Source organism: Neolamprologus multifasciatus, chromosome 12, assembly GCF_963576455.1.
Source record: "Neolamprologus multifasciatus chromosome 12, fNeoMul1.2, whole genome shotgun sequence".
Lineage (NCBI taxonomy): Eukaryota > Metazoa > Chordata > Actinopteri > Cichliformes > Cichlidae > Neolamprologus > Neolamprologus multifasciatus.
Genome location: NC_140450.1, coordinates 28,336,428 through 28,359,615, shown reverse-complemented (window position 1 = coordinate 28,359,615; position 23,188 = coordinate 28,336,428). Strand labels below are relative to the sequence as shown.

At 38.6% G+C, this 23,188-nt stretch overlaps 1 protein-coding gene across 6 annotated transcripts in view; it reads right to left on the bottom strand.

Moving 5' to 3' along the window:
• The window catches only part of tncb (tenascin Cb), a 104,148-nt gene extending 86,727 nt beyond the window's left edge, over positions 1-17,421 (bottom strand). For 2 of the 6 annotated variants that reach the window (XM_085181494.1, XM_085181495.1), the window contains exon 1: positions 17,287-17,406. The gene's annotated coding sequence lies outside the window, so the exon portion shown is untranslated. Of the gene's footprint in view, positions 1-14,429; positions 17,266-17,286 lie in introns of those variants that run through there. The other 4 variants (XM_085181498.1, XM_085181496.1, XM_085181499.1 and 1 more) reach the window with 4 other exon arrangements.
• Between the last annotated feature and the right edge of the window lie 5,767 nt (positions 17,422-23,188).

The following is a 23,188-nucleotide window of genomic DNA, read 5'->3' as shown; positions in this document are numbered from 1 at the left end:
ACAGGCAAAATGTTCTAGAAGAAGTGATGGATGATAACTAAATCCAAGCCCTGCCCCTAACCCTAACTTTAACCTTAAATGGGTAGACAGTGCCTTGGTAGATGATGTAGATGTATCTGTGTGTGTGTGTACATGTTTGTGTGTGTATTCTGTGGTGACAGGTCTGCATATTCCTCTGAAATGTGGAAAAACATCACTGCAGTGATGGTTGGGTATCACTGCAGTTTCCTATGGAGTGATTGACAAGCGCTGCAGCTTCTGTAATCTCATTGCATGGCTGAGTGGTGCGATCTGAGGAGTCAAACAGAATAAAGCCTCTGCTAGGACAGATGTGACTGAATGGAGGAGACCACTGGTTTCTTTGCTGTAATTTCCCCCTCTATGCTGTACAATTCTGTTACTCCCTGATGGATTGTGAGATATACAAAAGGGCTCAGTGTGTGAATGTCGAAGTGGAGAAAAAAATTTCACTGTATACAGTAGCACGATGTCAAACCCGAACAAAGAACACTTGAGCTCAAGACTGAAGAGACGGTGAAAAGACTTTCCACTCCACAATACACTCTCAGCTACTGGCTATTTTTTGTGCAGGGAGAGTGGATTTGTAGATTTTTGTTATTGGATTTCAAAATTGTTGGATTAAGGGAACATACATAATGATTAGTTGCATTTGAGGATTATGTAACTACCAGAGTTCTTACACCAAGCAACCTGTAGATCTAAATCTACGAGATAAAATCTAAGAGATAATCTGAGAGATAAAAAGACAAGCTGTGAAAACCAAACATGTTTCGAATAAATGCATTGGTCTCAGTATGAATATAAGGCAAGAGCAGAGACTTAAACCTTTACACATTACAAGATGACCTGAAAAAATATTTTGTTGTAAGTGTTGGTTCTTTCTCGTTGTTCTCAGCAGTGCTTCATTGACAAACAGTGCATATGTCCAAATCTGTGCATTATCCACTAATACAAACACTCTAAGTACAAGTCTGAGATTTGTTCTCTAATTAAAATTTCTAATTAAAAACATCTTTAAAAACATATATAGCAGTAATAATAAAGATTATTATTATCAATAAGCAGTAGCATCATACAAAGTGTTTTCAGTAATGGAAACACTTTAGAAACTTGTTTTGTTTGTTTCAGTTTACTCAGACTTGCTCCTGCTTTTTAGTTTGCTTTCTTTTGCTTTTTTTTTTTGTTTTAGTCGTGTAGGCTTTCGTCTTACAATATGTCACCACTTTCTCGATTTCCACCTCAAAGTAAACTTGTTTTTATATATAGAGGCGATTCAATGCTGTGATTATTTTAACACGTAAACCTAACATTAGCTGTTATATTAGCTTATAACCAGCTTTTATTGTTGTTTAGCCAGCCTTTTGTCAACTGTCATGGAGAACCAGTTCTTGTAGAAAACATATTCCCAGTTGTTCGGTTTCTTGGCATTGTTAGCACTTGTGCAACACTCAGCTGATTTCAATTCATGCACCGGAGATGGAAGCCAAGGGTAATGTCCACAGCGTGGACATTGTTTTTGTTTTTATTGCATAAAAGGATGAGAGTGTGTTTTGGAGGGCAAGAAGCATCCAGGACAAAAACAACTGCAGTATGCTGCTTAACAACTTCAGGGACAGCATGTTAATACTAAGCTAGCCATGAACCCAGAGTGATGTTAAAGTGGAGTGATTTCTGACAGCAGCCAGACCCTGAACTTCAACAGGTTACAAACTGATGAGCTGTCGCCTTCGTTTCTACCTGTTCATGTTTCTACAGTAGAATCAGTTTTGTCAGAGCTTTGTGCTCTTGGCTTTGTGTTCACATCTTAACGCTAAAAGAAAAATCATATGTGTGTCCTCATTAGGATATTGATTTGTGTTGGTGTGTGACACTTTACTCTATAGGTTTATACTGTTAAATAGCAATTATGCAACAGTGTGTTTCAGGTCATTTTATGGAGAAATTCACAAGTAATGCATCGCATTACTTTTAAGAATATTGTTCTGTGTAATATGTGCAGTGTTGGGTAAGTTACTTTAAAATAGTAACTTAGTTACATTACTAGTTACTTCTATCAAAAGTAACTCAGTTACTTCAAGTTACTCGTTACTTTCAAAGTAACTAGTTACTAGGGAAAGTAACTTTGGTTTTACTCAGAATTCTCTTGTTAATGTGTTGCTTCCACAACTTTGCCAGTCTTCTAGCTTGCTTACTTGCCACAAGTGCACTGTGCCACTTACCAATAGAAAGGAAAAGATAATGTGCATATTTCCACGAGAGAAATCCCACGCCTGGACCGTCATTGACTGCTGCCATGATTCTAGCCTACGTCACAGCGTCATGTGCGCTTTTTACATTCAACACAAAAACTGCAGTCGTGGTGCTTTGATTGTACTCAGAACTCAGAAATTCTGCCTTCTGAATAGGAAGATGTAGGTAACACCAGACTGCAGATGAGCTGCATACAGGGCTGGACTGGGACAAAAAATCGGCCCGGGCATTTTGACTACAGACTGGCCCGCCATTATGGGAAAAGTCATAAAGCCTTTGAATGAAAACAAACGCTGTTTTGACAGTGATGTTCACTGTTTTGATGGTATATATGCATCAATCTATCAATCCTTTGTTGTAAGATTCAGATAATTATTTTTTAAAAGCTAGACATTTTAAATGAGAATAAGAAAGAAAAGTATTTCTTTGTGCCCCCCTCTCCCTTTTAATGCCCTACCTGGCCCCCCTGGCAAAACTTTGCTAGATCCGCACCTGCACAGTTACCAGCTGTCAGCTACCTAAAAAGGATCCTGGGGTTATCTGTCTCTCAGAAACAGTTCATAACTTCCCTTCAACTCATTTATGTCACCTAAAAGGTAAACCTGTTTCTCCATCACCTGTTCAGCTCTGATGATTCAGTAAGGACGTCTCCTGGTTTCATCTTCATGTTTCCCTCTCACCAGATAACCAAACCGACATCATGACCAGCAGCTTTTTTGCAGCTGTGGCTCCAGCAAACATCAGCTGATACTAGAAATTAATATTAAATAAATTCTAACAACAGCTGATCAAGCTTAAACGTGCTGCTGTTGTTTAACGCGACATCGGCTGGTTTCCTGTTTCTGGCGCAAAGTGGGCGATAAACAAACAAGAGAGAAAAGCCGATCAGCTGATCATTGATCAGTTTTCATGATTGCAGTAGAAACGGGAGAGGGAGGAGGGAGAATGAGAGAAGAAGAGGCAGCTGTGCAGCAAAGACACAGAATAACTCCAGCTTTGTGCCTTTTTCATTGTAGCTGAATTACGGGACAAACTGTTCTTTTTCACCTCAATAAGAAACGCGTAATATTTTCTCTGAATACCAGACGGGACGGTTGGCAACTCTAATAACTTATGAACAAAATAAAGTTCAACATCATTAACTTCATAGCACCCACCCAGCTGTATAGAAACTCCGTCATGCTAGCTAGCACGCAGTACGGAAAAAGTCAGAATAACGAAAATAAACTCCACCTAAACTTGGTTTATATCTGACCCAGATAGGCTGCAGGTCATAACTTCTTACCTGAAGTTCAGTTCACACTTGGACCGGCGGCCGCCTCGGGTCTCTTTTCCTTCTGCGTCCCCTTTCCCTCCTCCACCTGCTGCCTCCACCACTTGCTAATGTTATTGAATCTGTGGAAGCTCCGCGATAGCCGCCACACGAAGTAACGAGTAACGACCCTATCTAAATCCCAGTAACGACTAACGCGTTCCTGATTTTGGCATAATAACTAGTTACCGTGCTCGTTACCACAATAATAACGTAGTTACTGTAACGCGTTACTTAATAACGCGTTAGTCCCAACACTGAATATGTGTAATAAATTACTTTCAGTAACAACCCCAGCACTGATCACAACAAAGTGGGGAAAAACTAAACAGCATGTGTAATTATTGGTTATGCTGCTAGATTCTTATCATTCCCATCCCTAAACCTAATAATAAGTAACTGTGAAAACATTGGACATATTAAGTACTTTAATATTTACTACTACTACTACACTGCTTACTAAAGCATAACAAAACAGAAACATAATTTATCTCTGAATGACAAAATGCTCTCACTTCCAGGGTAAGCCAGTAATGTTACTTTTGAAAAGGGCTTAAGTGCTTAACTAACCTTGACCTTGAACTGCAAATTTTCTATAAATTTCCTAAATCCAACTTTCATGATATCAGTTTTTGTGCTATTTCCCCATATGTCCTATGTCATAGTTCCTTTGTGTCAAGTTTGAGTGTCTTTCCTGTCAATTCCTGTTTTATTTGATAGTGTGTATTTTTTGTTTTCTCTCGATACCCGATCACCCAGTGTACGTATAAATAGGAATAAATATAAATATTAAAAAAAATTTTGCTTGGTTTTTGTTTACTCTGCCTGCCTCCTGAGTTTGCATTTGGGTCCCTAACCTGCAAAGTCTGATTTACTTTAATTTAATTTCCCTCTAAGGTCATGAGTGCCAACTTAAATGTTCTCACGACAATGATTCAAAGTCAAAACTGGTCATCAGAAATATGGCAAAACACATCCAAGTAGACACATAATGCTGCTGGTAAATGTTACTCTTTGATTCTGAACTTTTGCACTGATTAACAGATCACATTAAAATTGTGTCTTATGCATGCATTACAATATGCGAATGTATTCAGAGGACAAGGTGTTACCACATGCTCAGCCAGAAAGATCTCTGTTTTTAAAGCCGATTTCTATGTACATTGCATTCTCAGAAGACAAATATGTAAGACAGGCTGGAACTTAATACCTGACATGCTTTTGTTGGACTAATAAAACTAAATATGAAATATTCACATTCACTGTTTCCATTTAAATGGATTCGAGTTATAGTTTAGTTTGACATTTATGTAGGTGTACATTGGCTCGGCAAAATGCTTGGAATCATTGCAGAACATACCAAACACTGCAAAATGCACTCACAGGCTGTTTATTTGATTTCAGCTCGATAAACAGTCAGAGCAGCACCGAGTACAATAATAGCTTTGGGGGTTCAATAGGTTTTTATAGCCATAAGTGAATCTAGTCAGGCAGTATATTACAGTCATGTGGCAGTCAGGGGAGACTTACTAAAGTATAAATGTGTCTGGAAATCAGAAGGGAGGTAGCAGGGCTAGCACTCAATCAATCTCCTCTTCTTATTGTGGTAAAGGAAAAGATGAGTAGGCATGTGAAAAAAAGAGGCAACAGAAAATGTAAGATGATATTTCAGTTTCTGGTGATTGCTACGATTCTTATAAATGCTTTCACTGTGAGGGAGGTTGTTTGAAGGCTGGGAATAGAGTGAGCCAGTTTTATAGCTGCTTTACACAGGACATTAAGGAGACGCCATATGATCCATCTGGTCTGGGAATGGCATGTCAGCACAGAGGACTGGTCTGCGAACAAAGGCCCTTCACTTAATTTTGAAGAGACCGTCAGTATGGCTAGAGCTCACTGCTCACAGTAATTTGAAAGGAGATCCCACTAACATGATATTTCTACATATTTTTACAAATTTTGCCCGAGATTATCTCTTGAAATATTATTCTTATGCATACACATATAAAACTGACAATACTCAGATCTTTATCTCATAATAACAATGGCTCAGATTACTCTGTGTGAGGTGTCTAATTGTGACCACTGACTTTAAGCCCAATATGTTCTCATGTTCCCAAGTCAGAGCATACTGACAGTTTGTCTGGATGAATATAGGTGGCTACCACTTTAACTTAATTTCTCAGTGTGCCGAGCAGAATTTAACAGGAAATCATATGAAATAGATGTGAAGAGAACATGGGTAAGTGTTCTGCTCAATATGTAGAACACTTTGACCTATGTTCAAAAGTGTGGGGGGAGGGGATTGAATCTAAAAAACTATGTATAACAAACATGATGCAAAATTATCAAAATAAACAGGAAATAAATAAACTACATAAACAAAGGAGACTGAAGAAAGTGGTTCTAAATACTAAAAATAAATAATATAGAAGAGACTGAGATCAGAAACAAATCAGGAGTCCCCAAACACAGGATAAGCAAAACAGAAACTTAGAACCAAGTAAACTCACAAAAAATGAGACGAAAATCACAGACTGAAATACCACTCAAGACATAAGATACTCTATAGAATAAGAACAGGAGGACACTAAACCAGGAAACATGAGCATACATTAAACCTCACTGAAACCTAAATTCAAAAGCAAAAAAACCCAGACGCCATGACAGTTATAGCAAGACATTATCTGTATATATATCCCATTGACAGGAAGAAACACTGGCATTCATTTGAGTGATGTATCTGGGGATTTTACGTCTAAACATCTATCAGGTCACCAATGACCAGTCATTTTTGAGTTTATTTAATAGAAAAAAAGAATACTCTACATATAAATATTGATTAGTGTATTATTAATTCTTCCAGCAAATCTATGCATACTTATAAACTCAGAATGAATCCATTAAAATTACACAGGAGTGAGCATCAGTTAGTGCAAGCTGTCATGTTATCTCACCATCTTGAATCCACTGGCCAATCGCTATTCTGCATCGTTGCATTTTTTTTTATGTTTCTAGAGATGAGGGTTAAGGCAGGGATGGGCAACTGATTTTCCCAAGGGCCCCATGAAAAACTGGGACTTTTGTGTAGGGCCACACCAATAACAGGCACAGTGAAAACACCAACATTTTATTAAATGTTTAATTTATTGAAATGTGCATGTTTTTGCAAAATGTCATTTTACTTGTAATTTAATTGCTTCCTCTGCACTTTTCAGTTATTTTCTTGTTCGATGAGAGAAATGTTGTCTGTTTTGACCTTGAACAAGTGCATTAAAGTCAGGTTCAATGTCTAAGACGGAAATGCAAGATCTGCCTTCCATTCTGCATCTCAGAGCCGCTCATGAACAACCAAAGGGTTAGATGTGGCCTGGGGGCTGTGTAATGGCCAGGTCTGGGTTACAGTGTAGTGCTTTCTGCATTTCTGTAAAAGTCACCAAACAGCACTGATATATAACCACTTTTTTTCATAGGCACATGGTTCATATAGCATATTGAGTTGAAAAGATCAAGATGCATGAATGATTTGGTTGAAACTGAATTAAAAACTTTGTGCTGTGTTGGCAGTGACACTTAAATATTATTAGGTCTGATCTTGTGTGGCTATTGCTCTTTTCACAAGAACATGTCCCGGCTGCTTAGACATACATTTGGATGATGTATTGGGAAGTAATCCATTTCTGGAAAAGTTAGGATAAGTAGCTCTGATTTTTATTAGCACGTTGGATACATGAATTAAGTACATGAAAAGGCAAAATTTTACTGTATTGCAGGACATGGAGGTCTACTCATTTCAAAAAAGCTGAAAAATGAAGGCATTCTCTTTATTATTATCTTTTTTTTTTTTTTTTACTGCTTCCTTCAAAATGTTTTCCGATTCCTCATCACCTTTGCTTTTTCAAACAGGGGTTATATTGTGCAAGGAAATGATGATTAAGGAAAATCCCTACACACTATTACACACAGCCTATAAACGCTCTGAGTCTGAGGTTTGAAAACTCTGTGTGGTGGCTGCTGTAAATTACAACAGCAGCCTGATGTTGCCATGCAGGTATGTAGAGACACAGACTTTATCACCCCAAAGATTTTTAACATGTGGTTGACCTTCTCTGTGCTAAAAAGCAAAACTGGATTCTAACAGCACCTCTGCACACATCTGACATCAGAAGATTTAATGTCAGATTTACATTTGGACGTGAGGAGATGAGTCATGCATTTGCAGAACAGACACATCTGATTGTAGTCTGATGAGACCACAGTATTATCTTGATGAAAGCCAGATTTGAGCTCACTTACTGAGTTTGGTTAATGCTTCAATTCACAGACACTGAAACTATGTCTGAATCCAGTAGCTCGGAGTGTAAATCTTGTTATATGACCTGACCTGTGACACCAATTTTTTTAATTGGTGTGGCAGCCTCAGAGGATAATGACCTCATCAATGCACTTGGCAAGCACCTGGGAGCCAAACTAAGGACTAAGGCAAAATCCTATTTGGCCTTTGGAATGTACGTGCTGATTACATCTTGGAGAGCAGCACTTTCAACTGCTACTGATGCCAATAAAACAGTGGGTGGAAAGACACTGAGCAGCAGGCAAACAGGTCGCCCTCACACACTGGGCCACTGGCATGGCAGCTCACCGTGTGACCTTCTATACATCACCACTTGGCCATTAACCAGGTAAAAGGATGGGAGAAGGGCAATAGTGCACACCAGACCTAAGCGCACTATGTAAACGCATTTATCCCAGGATGCATGGAGTGTGGACATGCTTAAATCTGCTCTGCTGGCAGTTTGGTGGTGGTGGTGATGTAAAGTGGCACACTTCACAGCCACACTCAAATATTGCTCAGGCTCACCGCTGTCTAATAAATCAACAGAAAACATCCCACATTGCTAGGGTGTTAGCTCTGAGAGTGATCCTCTGGCATGCTGTCTGGAACATGCCTTTGCATTTTTGCAGGAAACTAGCAGCAGAACAGTAAACATATCTGCTGGTAAGTGTGCAGCCCAGCGGCCTGGCAGAGTAATAGGAGATCCATTATAGAGAGATGGCAGTCTGAATAATGCAGGCGTTTGTTCTGTCTGAATGAAAAGGAGCTGGCATTGGGGTAGCTCTGCTGGCAGATGATCCAGTAGCACAGTTCCGCCTTCTCTCAGAGAGGAGAGGGGGTGAAAAAATACAAGCCTCAAGCAGAGTCTGCCCTCACACCAGACCTGAAGGTAAACTGCAAAATCACACATTCCTGCAGCCCTCAAGTCACAAAGTTTGCAGCTGATTAATGAAAGAAAACTCTTCCAAAGGCATAATTGACCTCAGAGGAGTTTGCACCGTTGTGTAGCTACCTGTTACGATCTGACACCAGCTCCCCTGGAGAGCTTGTGCCCATGGAAACGGGAGCCTGAGAAAAGCGCTGTGCAAGGTGCTTTTTTATACCCTTTTGCTCCCATTAATTGGTTGCCAACACCACTTGACTGTAGCAAGTTGAAGCCTCCCCCACTTGGCAGGTTTTTCGCTCTGTCCAGAGAAAAGCTGGGGCCAGATGAGCGGAGGGCTTTTTTTTTTTGGGGGGGGGGGGGGGGGGTTGTTTTTTGCCAGATCTCAGTGCCAAAATCACCAGGGAGCCGGATCATTTGCATTGATAAGACAGGCGCTGTGTGTCACACAAGTCTGGGCTAAGCCTGGGTCCACTCTTTTTTGGATGAAAGCTCTGTTTCAGGCATCACGTACAGAAGGAAATTATTTCATCTGTTAGTCTCCACTGGTGACAAGGTGGGGGGAGATCATCAACTCCCTCCTAACTAGGTCACTGTGTTATTCAAGTCCAGCAGGAGACTGGAAGCAAGAGAAGGCTGAATACTGAAACTCCCCCTCACCCGCCGCTGGAGATCTTGTTTAAAGATGCCACAGAAAACGAAGAGGGAAAATAGAACAAGCCTCATTTTATTTCTAGAACAAAAAAGTGTAACACAGATATTCTATTTCATGCACTTTCCTATTTCAATAGAGTACAATTTATCCACTAGCTTCCCTGAGCCATTACAGCTACGGGGAATAGTCAAATAACCACTAGAAACTGATAAAGAATTCAGGCTTTTTATAACTTTATGAGCTTAGTAGTCCTTTGGCGTGCTGTTGTCAAGTTGAGGATCATATTACACAAATCTACCCGACCACTGCCACTGTCAAGAGCCTCATCTGGAGATACGAGCCAAAAGCCAAGTCATTAGTTTTAGAGGTCGTCATCATGTCAGTCAAGAAACTCCCATCTCAGACACTTGTGACAAAAAAATTCACTTCTTCAGAAACAGCCGCCTCAACTTTGGACAACCTTAGTGAGCGGCTGCTGCTTGAGGTGTCAGTGGCTCTGAAAAGAAGCACACTGAATTGCCTCTAATAAGGTCTCTCTCAAGTTAAACGCTGGGACTCTCAATGACTTCTGCACCGATCATCTTACACCACAATGGCTTGAGGTTAAAATGAGAGACTCCAGCAGAAAAAGAGAGCACCTGCAGAACCATTAAACTTTTAGAAGGCTTGTGGTAAGAAGTGCAGGGGCAGGGGAATGAAAGGATGATGTTACTTCTGTATAGGCCTTTTGCAGTTAATATATGATGTGCTGTTATCACTGAAGCAATTTCCATGCGACATTCAATGGGATGGAGTTAATATTTCTGGGTCTTGACCCAGAATTCTAATTGTCCATATGAAATATTTGCACTGATGAAGTATATGTATAAATCATTTTACTTCTCAGATCAGTTAGCTTTCTAGCCAAATAAAGAATCTGCAGAAACAAACTGAACTGAATTCATGTTTCTACCCAGTGTCTTTATATTAGGGATTGATTCATCAAGAAAAACAGCTGGCGGCACTAATTGGTGCTAGAGTGGTGCTCAGTCAGGTGCAATCAAACCACAGCAGGAAAAGGGGACGCAATGATATAAATGAAGTGCCACTCAAACCTGAAATGTTAAAAAAATAAGAGAGAACAGAACATGAGAGATGCAGAAAACAGGATGGAAATATGACTTTCTCTTTTCTCCAATGTCACTTTGAAGGTTATAGTTTCCCAATCATTCCATTTTCATGACTTTTTCCCTTTACCAGTACACCAGATTGTTTTAATTGCATATTTAAAATTTCTGCTAATGGTTTATGGGCAAATCAAAAATATCAGTTTTTTGTTAATATTTGAAACTGCTTTTTTGTATGGAGTTTATATTTTTCACAAAAATTAGAAATTCCAATATTCCATATTTTTAAGAGTTACTGTGTTACTACTACAGCAACAACAACAGCATTGTGTAGAAGCACTTTTTAAAAGCCTTTGGAGCACAATAACCTGTCACGTGTTTGGCACTGTACGTTTTAGCACTACAAAAGGTTTTAAGGACAGCCTACCTTCTTTTTGTTCCACGATACAAGGAGAAATACTGTACTTCATTATCTGCAGAGTAGACATGAAAGTAGAAATCTGAAACCAGGGAGTGACACCTCCTGTACTTCACATTTATTTATCCACTCCTGGATTCCATAATAAATGCATATACATTTTACTATTTACTAGTCAATAAATATTTGCACAAGGGGAAAGCTAGGCTCACTGTAGGTCCAGTCTGATCAGTAATGGCATCCTAAGTAAACTGAATAAAAATCTGTAAGAATACATTGTATATAAAGTGTAATAAAGTGTACAGAGTGTTAAAATATTGATTCGTGTTATTACATTTTTGAAAGGTAGCTTTATAACAAACATTATTGCTTCAGATTTATGACTTTATAACTCTTTTATTCCATAATCGCTACTTTGGATCTGATTTACAAGTGGACTATGGTAGTTTATGTAACATTCTTTCTTTGTGGAGTTTGCGTGTTCTCCCCGTATTTGCGTGGGTTCTCTCTGGGTGCTCTGGCTTCCTCCCGCAGCCCAAAGACATGCAGTTAGTGGGGATAGGTTTCTATGTTTTAGCCCTGCGACAGACTGGCGACCTGTCCAAGGTGTAACCAGCCTCTCTGTAACTAGAGAATGGATGGATGCGTATTCTATTATAGGTTAAGGCTAAAACTATTAAACTAATAGTAAAAAAGTACACAACAGTTGAGTTTATGAAATGTGTTTTGTAGGGCAGTAGTTATCCTTGCATTATCTAAATGCCAGAATTAGCCGTCATAAATTATTGTTGACTGATGTGTCTCTTTTTTGTGTTGTAGGGACTAAAAATAGTAAATGGAATGGAAGTTATGCTTTTCTACAATAACTGCCCACTTAAAACACTTCATCTTCATCTTCAAGATAATTGATCAGGGTGATTAATGGGAGTCTGGTACCTTAGGTACTAGAGCCAACAATACAAAATAATCAACACTAAACACAAAACAATAGCTAATATGTTACTGTCTATGCGCAACACCAAACAGTGCCAACATATATAATACTAATCCTTGATGACATTATTAGGGAAGGTTAGAATAATGTGGAACCAGGTATGTTGCAGGACCCTGAACATATATGAGAGCTGTAACTTTTTGCACAGTTGCTTTTTTGCTAACATGCACATCTCAATCAAAGCACACATGTTGCAGATGAGATTGTAGGTCTGTTAGGTAGTTAGAATCTGGCTACTACTATAGAATTAAACTAAATTCCCAAAGACCTCTCTACAGATTACATGCTATTGAGCTGCATGGCTCTTCAGTCTATTGGGTGGATTGAATTGATGGAAAGCAGAGCTCTAAGAAGTTTTGTTCTATTTTTAACAGAATCATTCAAAGAACAATATTTGCTAATGCTTTGTTGCCTCCACAGCCAACATTACCTCCCCCAAGGCTGCCCACCCTCAAAAGGGGACCCCAGCCTAGAGGCATGCAAAGGTAATGTGGGGGAAATTCTCCAATCAAATAAGCCATGAGGGACTCGCTGCTGAAGAGCGAGGGCTTCCTCTGCCTGCAGCGCTCTCCCTGGCTTTGTTCTTGTCGTTATCTTTGGTGGCAGATAATCCTGAATGTGCTGTGTGGATCACAGCTGCTTCACCAGGAATCAACCAGCGGCTCATCATGCATGTTAAACTCATTACATATTCAAAAGGAACTAAATCTCCTGAATATCTGCCTGCCGGAAGGGCATTGTGCATGTGTATTTACAGCCATGCATGTGTGTGTGTGTGTGTGTGTGTGTGTGTGTGTGTGTATCAGCTATGGAGCTCCATCCTTAAACAGGCTTTGCTAATGGCATTTTTCATCCCCCATTTAACCTTCCTCTTTCATCCTTCCTCTTGTGCACTCAAAATATTTTGAAAACACTTTGATGACAAACTTCACTTAGTGCATTCTTTGGTGATGACCCAAAAGCAAATAACTGTTGAGACACACCTAAATATACATCAAGGCACTCAGATGAGTGTGTGCAGGTGGCTGTGTTACACAAGGTCAAGGTTGTAACCACCATGTGTCCCTAAGGGACATGACCTTCTCCCAGTTTAAACAGGTTAGAGGAGACAATTGATCCTACAAGGGTCAAAGGTCAAACGGACCTACCTCTGGAGGTACACATCACGTCATTTTTAAAATCTCTGGATGCAAGTTTTGATGTCCAGCAAAAATCAAAAATTATTTCACAGTACAGTTAAGTATGTTTTTACAGTATTTCTGGTTTAACTTTGCAAGATGGATGGACAACATTGGATAAACTCTCTAGAAACACCCCGAGAAACAATGTCCACAGTGTCTATTGTTTTTGACATTAAGTTTCACTTCACTATAGAGAAAGTCTTTATATATTATAATTTCTATTTCCAAAACTGTCTGAAAACCCAAGAGCAGCACAAACAAGACTACAGTAGCCCACAGACTGCGTATTTCACATTTTGTTACCTGGTGACATTAAACAGCTCCACCATATAGGCAACAGCCTGCAAAGCTGTGCATAGGCTCTGAGCAGGAGCATTGCACAATAAAACCAATCCATTAAACAGTGTTGCTGGAGGCCAAAACAGAGACTAAACACAGTTAGTAGTATTTCACATCTGGGTCTAGATGGGATAATAATTACATTGCTTTATTAGGGATGAAATTTTAAGAAAAAGCCAAAGAAAGAACTAAAGGAAATGTTTAGTTATTGATTTTTGAATATATTAATTGAGAAACTGCTTTTAATGCAATTTTATTTTTTTTACATTACATTTTATCTACAGTCATAATTGTATTTACATTTATAGCTGACAAATAACTACATAAAATAATGCTGAAAAATGTATTGAAACAGCATACACTTAGTCTGACCAGAATTCAAAACAAGCTTATGTTTGAACTCAATTAACAAAGACTGCAAAATCCAGAACTTAATAGGATAGGGTGTATACGCGTTCAGTATCCCATCTAATTAAGCTATATCCCAGCTAGACGGTTATTTGGATTTCTCATAAGAAGGATTAAAGCTAATGTGGACTTTCTGTAACAACAAAATGATAATGACTTGAGCAAAATCTTAAATGCAGGAGGCGACTGTTCTGAACAATAATATTGCCATAAAAGTAAAGCTCTATTGGATTAAATAGCTGCTGCCAATATAGACTAAATTTGTTCCACAAAGACAATTACGGCAGAATACAACCATCAATGAGAGGGATTCTCTGTTTACTATACGAGTTGATCAGTTTACCTATAACTTATATTCTTGTACCAATCACATCATATTCTAGGATCTGCATGAAGGGAATTAAACAGCACATCGATCTACTGCAGACATGTGCTCAGTAATGTAGCTAAATTAGTCCTGTTGATAATGCGCTTGTTTGCATGTGTGGCTCAGTTAGTGGCCGCTGATCTATCTACAAGTCCTTACCTCCATATTCACCCACTAATCCTGTTCCCAGACAGGCTGATGCCAGATCATCAGTGACTTCAGGCTGGAGGGACCCACAAACACGGCTGTTAGACACCCCCTATAACAGTATTTACCAAGTATATGGATGGTGCAGTGAACTGCTCCACACCTGGCAGCTGCAAAAAAGATGTACTTCTTTATACCATACTCACAAGCCCAGTTATTTAGGTTCATCTATTATATATTACACTGCTCTTTCAAGAATTTTGCACTGTTTGAAAAATTCTTTGCATTTTTTTTTAATGGAACAACAGAAACAAAGAAGCCACGAATCCCCAGTCAAAAAAAGGCTAAACATGTATTGTAAATGTGTTTATTGATTAATACAACCCATCTCGAGTGCCACTAGGTCATTTATTTTCAGCATTTTGTTGCATGAACGCTCAGTCATGCAGATAATTATGAGGCTACAGCTGCTGGTACAAAAGCCCTCTAGCTGTGATTCTCCCACAAACAGACAATAATTTTGGACTTTTACTGTACAAAAATGGATAGCAAAAGTCAATTTTTGTCTCTAAAGACCAATTTACTCCAATAATACATTAGAGCTGATTACTGGGCCTCAACATAACTTCTGAAAACACTGCCTTCAGATAAATAAAATCAACTTTCTAGGGTAACTTGTCCTTCTTGACAGCCAAAAATGTAAATTTATGTTCCCATTTATGTTCCGATTTGTATTGTTTCTTCTACATCTTAAGATGCAAGGTAGGTGCAAAATACATTTTTTTTAATGTTTATTTAATAATATAATCTGTTTAGAGGTTATCACTATCATTTCACGGGGAAAAAAACATTTTGGCTTCCGTTTTGGTGCTGCAGTTTTTTTCTGCAGTCCAGTGAATAGGCTGACTGGCCAGGTAGATCTAGTCTTGAGTGTTCAGTAAGACAGTACTTAATAAAAATATTTCATAGAGATAATTGATGCCCACTTTTGATTCTTTTTTTAACCTTTTAACATCCCCAAGATCATTGATGATCCATCTGGAAACAGGTATAGGGTTTCTGTTAAGTCAGAAAGACTGCCATTCCAAATTGTTTCAGACATGATTTGAAACATGATATGGTTTTTGAAGTTTTTTCAGTTTGGACTATTTAGTTTGTGACTAAAGCTAAACCCAACTCTTACCTCAGATAATTCTCAGGTGACCTAGCAGCAGTTATATAGGTTTAAAAGGTTTGATTTTGTACCAACACATTCAGTTACGAAATGTTTTGCCTATTTAATTACCTTTGTGGAGTGCTGGTCTCTTTAAAGTCCAAATCACAAGGCTACAAAAAGCATTGCTTTTCAAGTTTACAAATCCAGGGATTGTCCCCATTGATGATTCATTGTAACGTTAACAAGTTAATGAGGTACTAGACTTCTTTGAAAGTTTACATCACTAATAAGGCCTTTCAGTGTCTTTACCATCAAGATACATATATAAATATATATGCACATACATATATATGTACCTTCTTTAAATATGAAATGCTCAAATGTAAGCTGACACATTCAAAGATCCAACCATGCAGGTTTACTGCCAATAAACCCAGGCTACGATCAGGAGGTGTTGCCCAGAAATCTATACCTCAGTCCCAGAAAGATGACTAAATATGTCAAAATGGACAAAGCATCTATGACGCAGGATCAATTTCACCTCCTGACATTTTTGTTTTTTACAGGAGCTTATTGGCTGCTGTGAGATAAACAATGGCAATTTCTTGGCTGGAAAGGGAGAGTGTGTGAGCAGAATAAAATGATGCCTCGAACACAAGGGCAAAAGAGCAAATCGTTGGAAAGAGAAAAACATATACAGTACTAGCTGCAAAATAAGTCAGTGCAATTTCTGGCAGGGCTTACTAAAATTGCCCTGATCATAAAATGTATGCAAAGGAGCAGAGATCAGAACTACTGCATGTTTATTTTTCATGAAATGTGGAGTTCTGGAAATAGGTTAGATTACTGTGATAATGCTTCTTTTATTTACAGGACGCATATGGACTGGGATTCACCATCACCCCAGTGCATGCTCAGAATTTCTATCAGATACTGCTGTCAGACACCCCCACTAGCACCAACACCATCTCCACCTCCCCATCCTCAATTCAGCATAAATCTGTCTCAGCAGATCATCCTCCTCCACACTTGCCATGATATCCTAGTCTTATCATCATCATCATCCATTGTCTGAGAAGCACATGGGGAAATCAATGTCTGATCATGGGAAATGCACAGAATAAGGCAATCTGGGCTGTATATGACCTATAGGGGCAAAATATAATATATATCTGCAGAGCTCAGGTCATAGAGAAGAGAGCCTGTCCACAGAGCCTTTGATTACACTACAAAGTCTTTAAAAATGCACTTGGGTCAATGGAACCCAAACTTGGATCGATAGCGCTTTTGAATCAACAGCTTTGTGGGTTTGTGTTGTCAGCTTGATTAGATTCAGGAGGAAAGTGGGTTGATGAGTAAACACGACAGCATCAATATTACATGAGACTGAAGATCCAACGATTTCTTTCTTTAATGTCTGTAAGAGATCTGGGTCGAATCCCCTTAATGCCCTGACATAAATACATCCTGTTTTTCTCATGGATTAAGCTTAAAAACTGAACATAGAATATAGAAAAGTGTAAGAAGCGAGCAAAAGTAGGGAAAAAATTATCCAGTGCAAAGTCACATGTTCACACAACAGTCTAATTTTACCACATGAATCATTAATGTTATATAAACAAAGGAGAGAAAAAAACACAATTCTTAAGGAAAAGGGACTACATCCTCTGGATGATAAATCAAAAACAAGAAGAAGAAGTGGAAAGATTCTACCTTGGTCATATGTAGCCAGGGCACTGTCAGTGCTGTAGCTGCAGGGTGCTTGTGTTTCCCCAGTGAACTGAAGCAGATGTCAGCCGAGACACCTGCTCTGGCTCAACCTCCTCCTCCACTGCCTGTCGGGCCCGGCGTTGGGGTTGCCGCCCAGCCCCAAAATACACCCAGCACTTAGCCCCCTGGCATGCTATTGTCTTAAGCGCAGCCATGGATTCATGAACTCATTAAGACATGCTTGCACATTTCTCATCTGTTGCATGAGATGTGAAAGATGTAAACTAATGGGAATGATAGCTGTTAATTTATAAACAAAAGGAGGTGTCGTTAGCATAATCATCAGTGCAGAAATATGACTGTGATCGCTTTCACAAAAATACACAAATTAGTGATAAGCATGGTTAAAAAAATTCTAAGGAGCTTAGAGTGTTTTACTGACAGAGGGTGGGGGTGTGCGCATGTGGTGGTGGCTGGCCATCTGTTTGGGGACATTTCATGGTGTGATTGCATCAACACTCATATGATTGACTGACAGTTGAGTAATCCAATCTCTCCAATTCTCTCCGAGTGAGAGTGTGGAAAGAGTCTGCAAGGCACAGGGCAAGAGTTCTCGAAAGAACATCTAATCATGCGGTATAAAAAAATAAATATATATATTAAAAAGTGTTGTGTAACTTGGCAGTGTCGGGTGAGTCCTTAGGTCATAGGTTGCTGCTTTAATCAGGCCCTGCTCAGCAAAGACACAAGGAAGGGTGACCTACATTTATCCTCATCTGAATGACAGATGTCCCCTGTGTTTGCTGCACAGTGGTGGTGCTCATTCTTTAGTGATTACAGCTGCATGCTCTCAACTTGTGTAGCAGAAAAGATAATCTGGGAGTATTCTGTAATCAGGGGTTTCATGCATTCAGTTCTTAAGGGGGCGCAATTTCAGAATTCCATGACATTACTGATCAATTTATGACCAATGTTTGATTCGAAAAACCACATCTGTTCTGAAATGAAACTTGTCATGATATCCAAGACACCAGTGATGCGTCTAGCCCCTGTGCAATTACAGGCTGTAATTTAATTAATTAATTAATTAATTTCAAGAGAACAATGAAAATTACTTTCCAAACTTTACTTTCCAAAAGACAACATCAAATGCTATTTACATTTCCCTTTTCCAAAAAGTTGCTGGTTGCCTCATGACCTTCACACACCAGTGTGTGTGAAGCATAAAATCTGTGTGATTATTTCACTGGATTATTTGTGACTTCTTCTCTTTTTTTAAGCCAGGCTCATTATTTGCTAAATAAACAGATCTGACCAATCAGACCACTGCATTTGGCAACAAGTGCAGTGTAGCTCAAAATGTGCACCGGTCCTGAATACACATACAGTAAAATAATGCTATTTTACCTCAGACACACAGCTAGGCGCTGCTGGTCAATTGGATCTCTAAAATGATTTCTCTGCCTCCTCAGATGTGGTCCCAACCCTGCCAATCACAGCTCAAACTGCCCCACTGGCATCCTGAAATTTTATGATACAGCTTCAACTCCTGGATCAAACCATGAATTTCTCCCTGCTGTTTTCTCGTGAGATCTGGGTGAACTCTGAATCTGTTTCTTCTGTTTCTTGTTTAGAAACATCACATCAAACATCACAACCAGCTCGTCACTGCTTGATGTCAACTTTATGTTGTTTTCAAATTCATTCAGAATATGTCACTTTTTTGCAAAGCGCTTGGTGTGTCCTGGCCTCTTAACCGCTTAATACCAAATTACTGGCAACTCATCTAGAGTGTATTTGGGTAAGATTTGCATCAAGCTCTTGTTTGGATTTATTTTGGAACGCCTACATAAAAGAGGTTTTAACAGAAAAAACTGTAAAACTTATCTGAGGGGTAACATTTAAAGGTTTATGAATGTTTTCTATAACGTATTGCTTAAAACATGCAACGGTATCTGCCCCCAGCTTGCTCTTAATTTTTTTTTTTACCTGTTCATGAATAAAAACTTTAATTTGTTGCTTTGTTAGGCCACTAACAAGATCTTTTACTATCAGTGGATAAGGTTTCATTATGTCCTATAAACCTACAATAAAAACCTGTATTCTGTGTAACTAAATCAGGTTTGCATTATTATATGTCTGACACATTGATGTGGATGCGCTTCTGTTGCTTTGATTTCTTTTTGTAACTTGGCCTGTGGATCATAGAGCTTTTTTCTCTTTGATGTGATGAATGGCTAAACTGGTTCATTAATCCACACAGTCATTACAACAGAAACCTGGCTGTCAAAAAGGCCTGGCTAATCTGTAGGCATTGCGGTGAGGGGATTGCATCTATCATGTTACACACCTCTACTAATGTTCTTCATTGTGAAGGTAAGGTCAAATTTCACTCTCCCACTCATACACACACACACACAAGTGTACAAACAACTAGCTTCAACTCACCAGTATTTTAAGATCCTCTAAACATTTGTAAAATATGCATGTAGAATTTTTTTTTTAATATTATTGAGGAGCAATACCAGTGTGTTGTGAGACAAAATTGTGAATAATTTCTGATCCAAAGATGTTGTGTAACATCATGGCTATACACACTGAACATTTTGCATTTGAAAAAATAAAGTCAACATCAAGAGATGATGAGTTGGTTCTGATGTTTCTAAGCAAGGAAAGACAGAAACAGCCATTCTTGGTTTGTCCAATTCTCATGGGAAGCAGCAGCAGGGAGAATTTCATGGTTTGATCCAAGAGTTGAATCTAATAATAATAATAATGTATACTTATATTGATCCCTGTGGGGAAATTCTGTATCATGAATGCTTTCCTACATATTTCAGGATGTCAGTGGGGCAATTTGAGCTCTTGTTATCAGATTTAGGACCACATCTGAGGAGGCAAAGAACTAATTTCAGAGAACCGGTTAAAGCAGATACTGAAGCAGTATCTAGGTGTGTGCCTGAGGTAAAATAGTATTATTTTACCATTTCCATATCATTTTATATTGAGTACCGATATGAATGTTTGAAAGTATTTGCCCACTTGTTGCAAAATGCAGTGGTCTGATTGGTCAGATCTGTTTATTTGGATCTGAAAATCGAGTTTTGTTTGAAAAAATAAATGACACAAATCCGTCCAGCAAAATTGCACAGTTAGTGTTAACATCTGCTTTAAGAATTGGTGAGTCCAAAAAATATTTTTAATGAATGAAATACTTTCATTTTACACATTTGGTGTATAAAGGCCTTTACTGATACTTCTTTGCTGTGATACTGGGTTGTAATACTCACTGAGAGTCAAAAGCTGAGAAAACTATCCTGTACTGCAATGTGTGTAAATTGGAGATTTTGATAAGTAGTACATATAAATATAAATATTATATATATATATTTATTTATTTATCAAAATCTCCAATTTCTCTCTCTCTCTCTCTCTGATCAGGAAATACTAATACACAGTGTTTGTAAGAAATACTAATTTCAGTGGAACATCAATTGGGTCTCCCAAACATTTTTTAATCCCATAGGCCCAAAGCTAATTTTCACATTAATAATAAAACATCTCCAAACAGCCCCCAAACTATAACACCAAAATAAACAACCTATGGATGAGGCAATCCACCTTATCACCCTCCCAGTCCAGAGGGGGATATTTAAAAGTAACTTCCCAGCAAATACTCCTACAATAAATAATAGCTTAATAAAAATGTGTCAGTAGACAATGTTCTCGATGTTCTCCACTGTACTTCACCACATTTGATTCACTAAGAGGGTTCTTCAAAGACTGTGCCATGTCAGGTCAAGGAGCTCTGGAGTTTAAAAAAAGTGTGTGGTTATGTGTTAATTAATTGCATAAAAATCGCATTTGGTAAGGGATTGATAAAAAGCATAGACAAGTCTGCTTTTTAAGGTCTCAGTGAGGTCAAGAAAAACAAATGGTACACAATTGCATTTTAGATAATAATGGCATTTGAGTTTTATGACTCCAGTTTTAGGAAGACTGTTTCTTACTCGAAGATGACAGTAAGAAATAAGAAAAATGTTCTCAAAAACCAATCAAAAAGTTCTGATTTTAGGATTTATTTCCTAAATCCAAACAGGTATCAAAGAATCTGGAAGTAACTTTGAATCAAACTGGATTTCTGGCCTGATTCAGATTTACCACCCAGCAGTCTTGGACCTTGTTCAACCCTTTTGAGCGTGAACAGAGGCAAAGCACAACAACTAGGTCCCAACATATGGCATTTCATTGGTTTTAGAATGTGACACGCAGCCATTTCCACATATAGATATAAATGAATGTTGTATGCAAAAATGTATTGCTCTTCTTCAGTTTCTTAGTTATTATGCGTATGATTAACGAGAGTTTGACTAAAAGGAACATGAATGATCTTGAAATACAAGCTGTGATTGGTGAATTTTGCCTCAGCATCTCTGTAACTTTGATCTGCCACTTCATGATAACTTTCTGTGGTTGCATTTTGAAAAATCACCTCATACAGGAATATCTATTTGGGAAGATACTTCATAAACATGTTCTACTTACTGGTTCTTTGGGTCTCGCGCTGTACTGGTAAAACAATGTGTTTAAAACATCAAAAGCTGTAACAGCAGCTTGCTCCAGTCTAGTGAAAGTGGTAAATGGTAAATGGACTGATTCTTATATAGCGCTTTTCTACTCTCCCAGCGTACTCAAAGCACTCTATAACTTGCCACACTCACCCAATCACACATATTCTCACCAGCCCTTTCTTTAACCTGAGTGCTTTCTAACGATATTCACACACATTCATACTCCAGTGGATGCATCGGAGAGCAACTTGGGGTTAGTATCTTGCCAAGGGATACTTGACACACAGATTGGAGGAGCCAGGGATCGAACCACCAACCTTCCGATCAGTAGGTGACCTGCTTTACGTCCTGAGCTACAGAAAGTGAAAGTTAGAGATTGTATAGTGAAATACATTTAATGTAGGGTGCCTATATACAATGTATAGTGACCTGAAACATCATATTCGATGTGTACCCAAATATTGAGAATATGGGGCTTTTTTGCCTTGTTCTTGCCACCAGATGAGATTACGTTGTATTGAAAATGGCATTTGCTGTTTACTGCCAAACAAGTTAACTGTGTGGGGAGGAGAAATTAGGGGAGACAGATGCTCACATCTCAGAAACTCATTAAAATGAATGAAAGGCATTAGACTGGGGCAAATGTTTTTATCTGTAGCCAGTGGGAATTTAAAAATTGATTGAACATGGTCAGGGAATGGGAGGTTCTAAGGAAAATTATTGGCATGTTATGCCTGTGACAGACACCTCAATGCTGGCTTTGCTGACAGTAGAAATTAAATTGTCTTTTGAAGATATTACGCCCCTCATTGCCTTTTCTTACAAAGAAATAAATGGAACAACTTAATTATGCTCCCTAAAAAGATGAAGATGTTGTATACTGTATTTCAGCACTTCACAGGACATGTGGCTTGGAGAAAAGATACACGAGGATGAATAATAAAAAATAACTTCAGTAGTTTCTCCCTTTATCCCTTTGGCTTTTACCTATCACATCACTGCTGACTCTGTTGGACCACACAACACATGTCCATGTAAGATTTAGAGCTGCTCTCAGTTACTTATGTTACTTTTGACTAATGCTCAGTGATCCTGAGAACCTTCCATTGTCTCTGTTGTCATCTTATGATGGTACAGTATCGTGTTTTTTTTCTAGCACTGATGGGGTTTATGAACATTTACCTATACAATTTTACTCTAAAGTCACTGAGTATGGCCACATTTTTCTTTTACAAATGCACATGCTACACACAACTCAGACAAATCTGCAAAGGACTGTTGTGATGTGGGGGGTTGATCCACTCATTAACATTGCAAATGAAAGTAAATCTAGT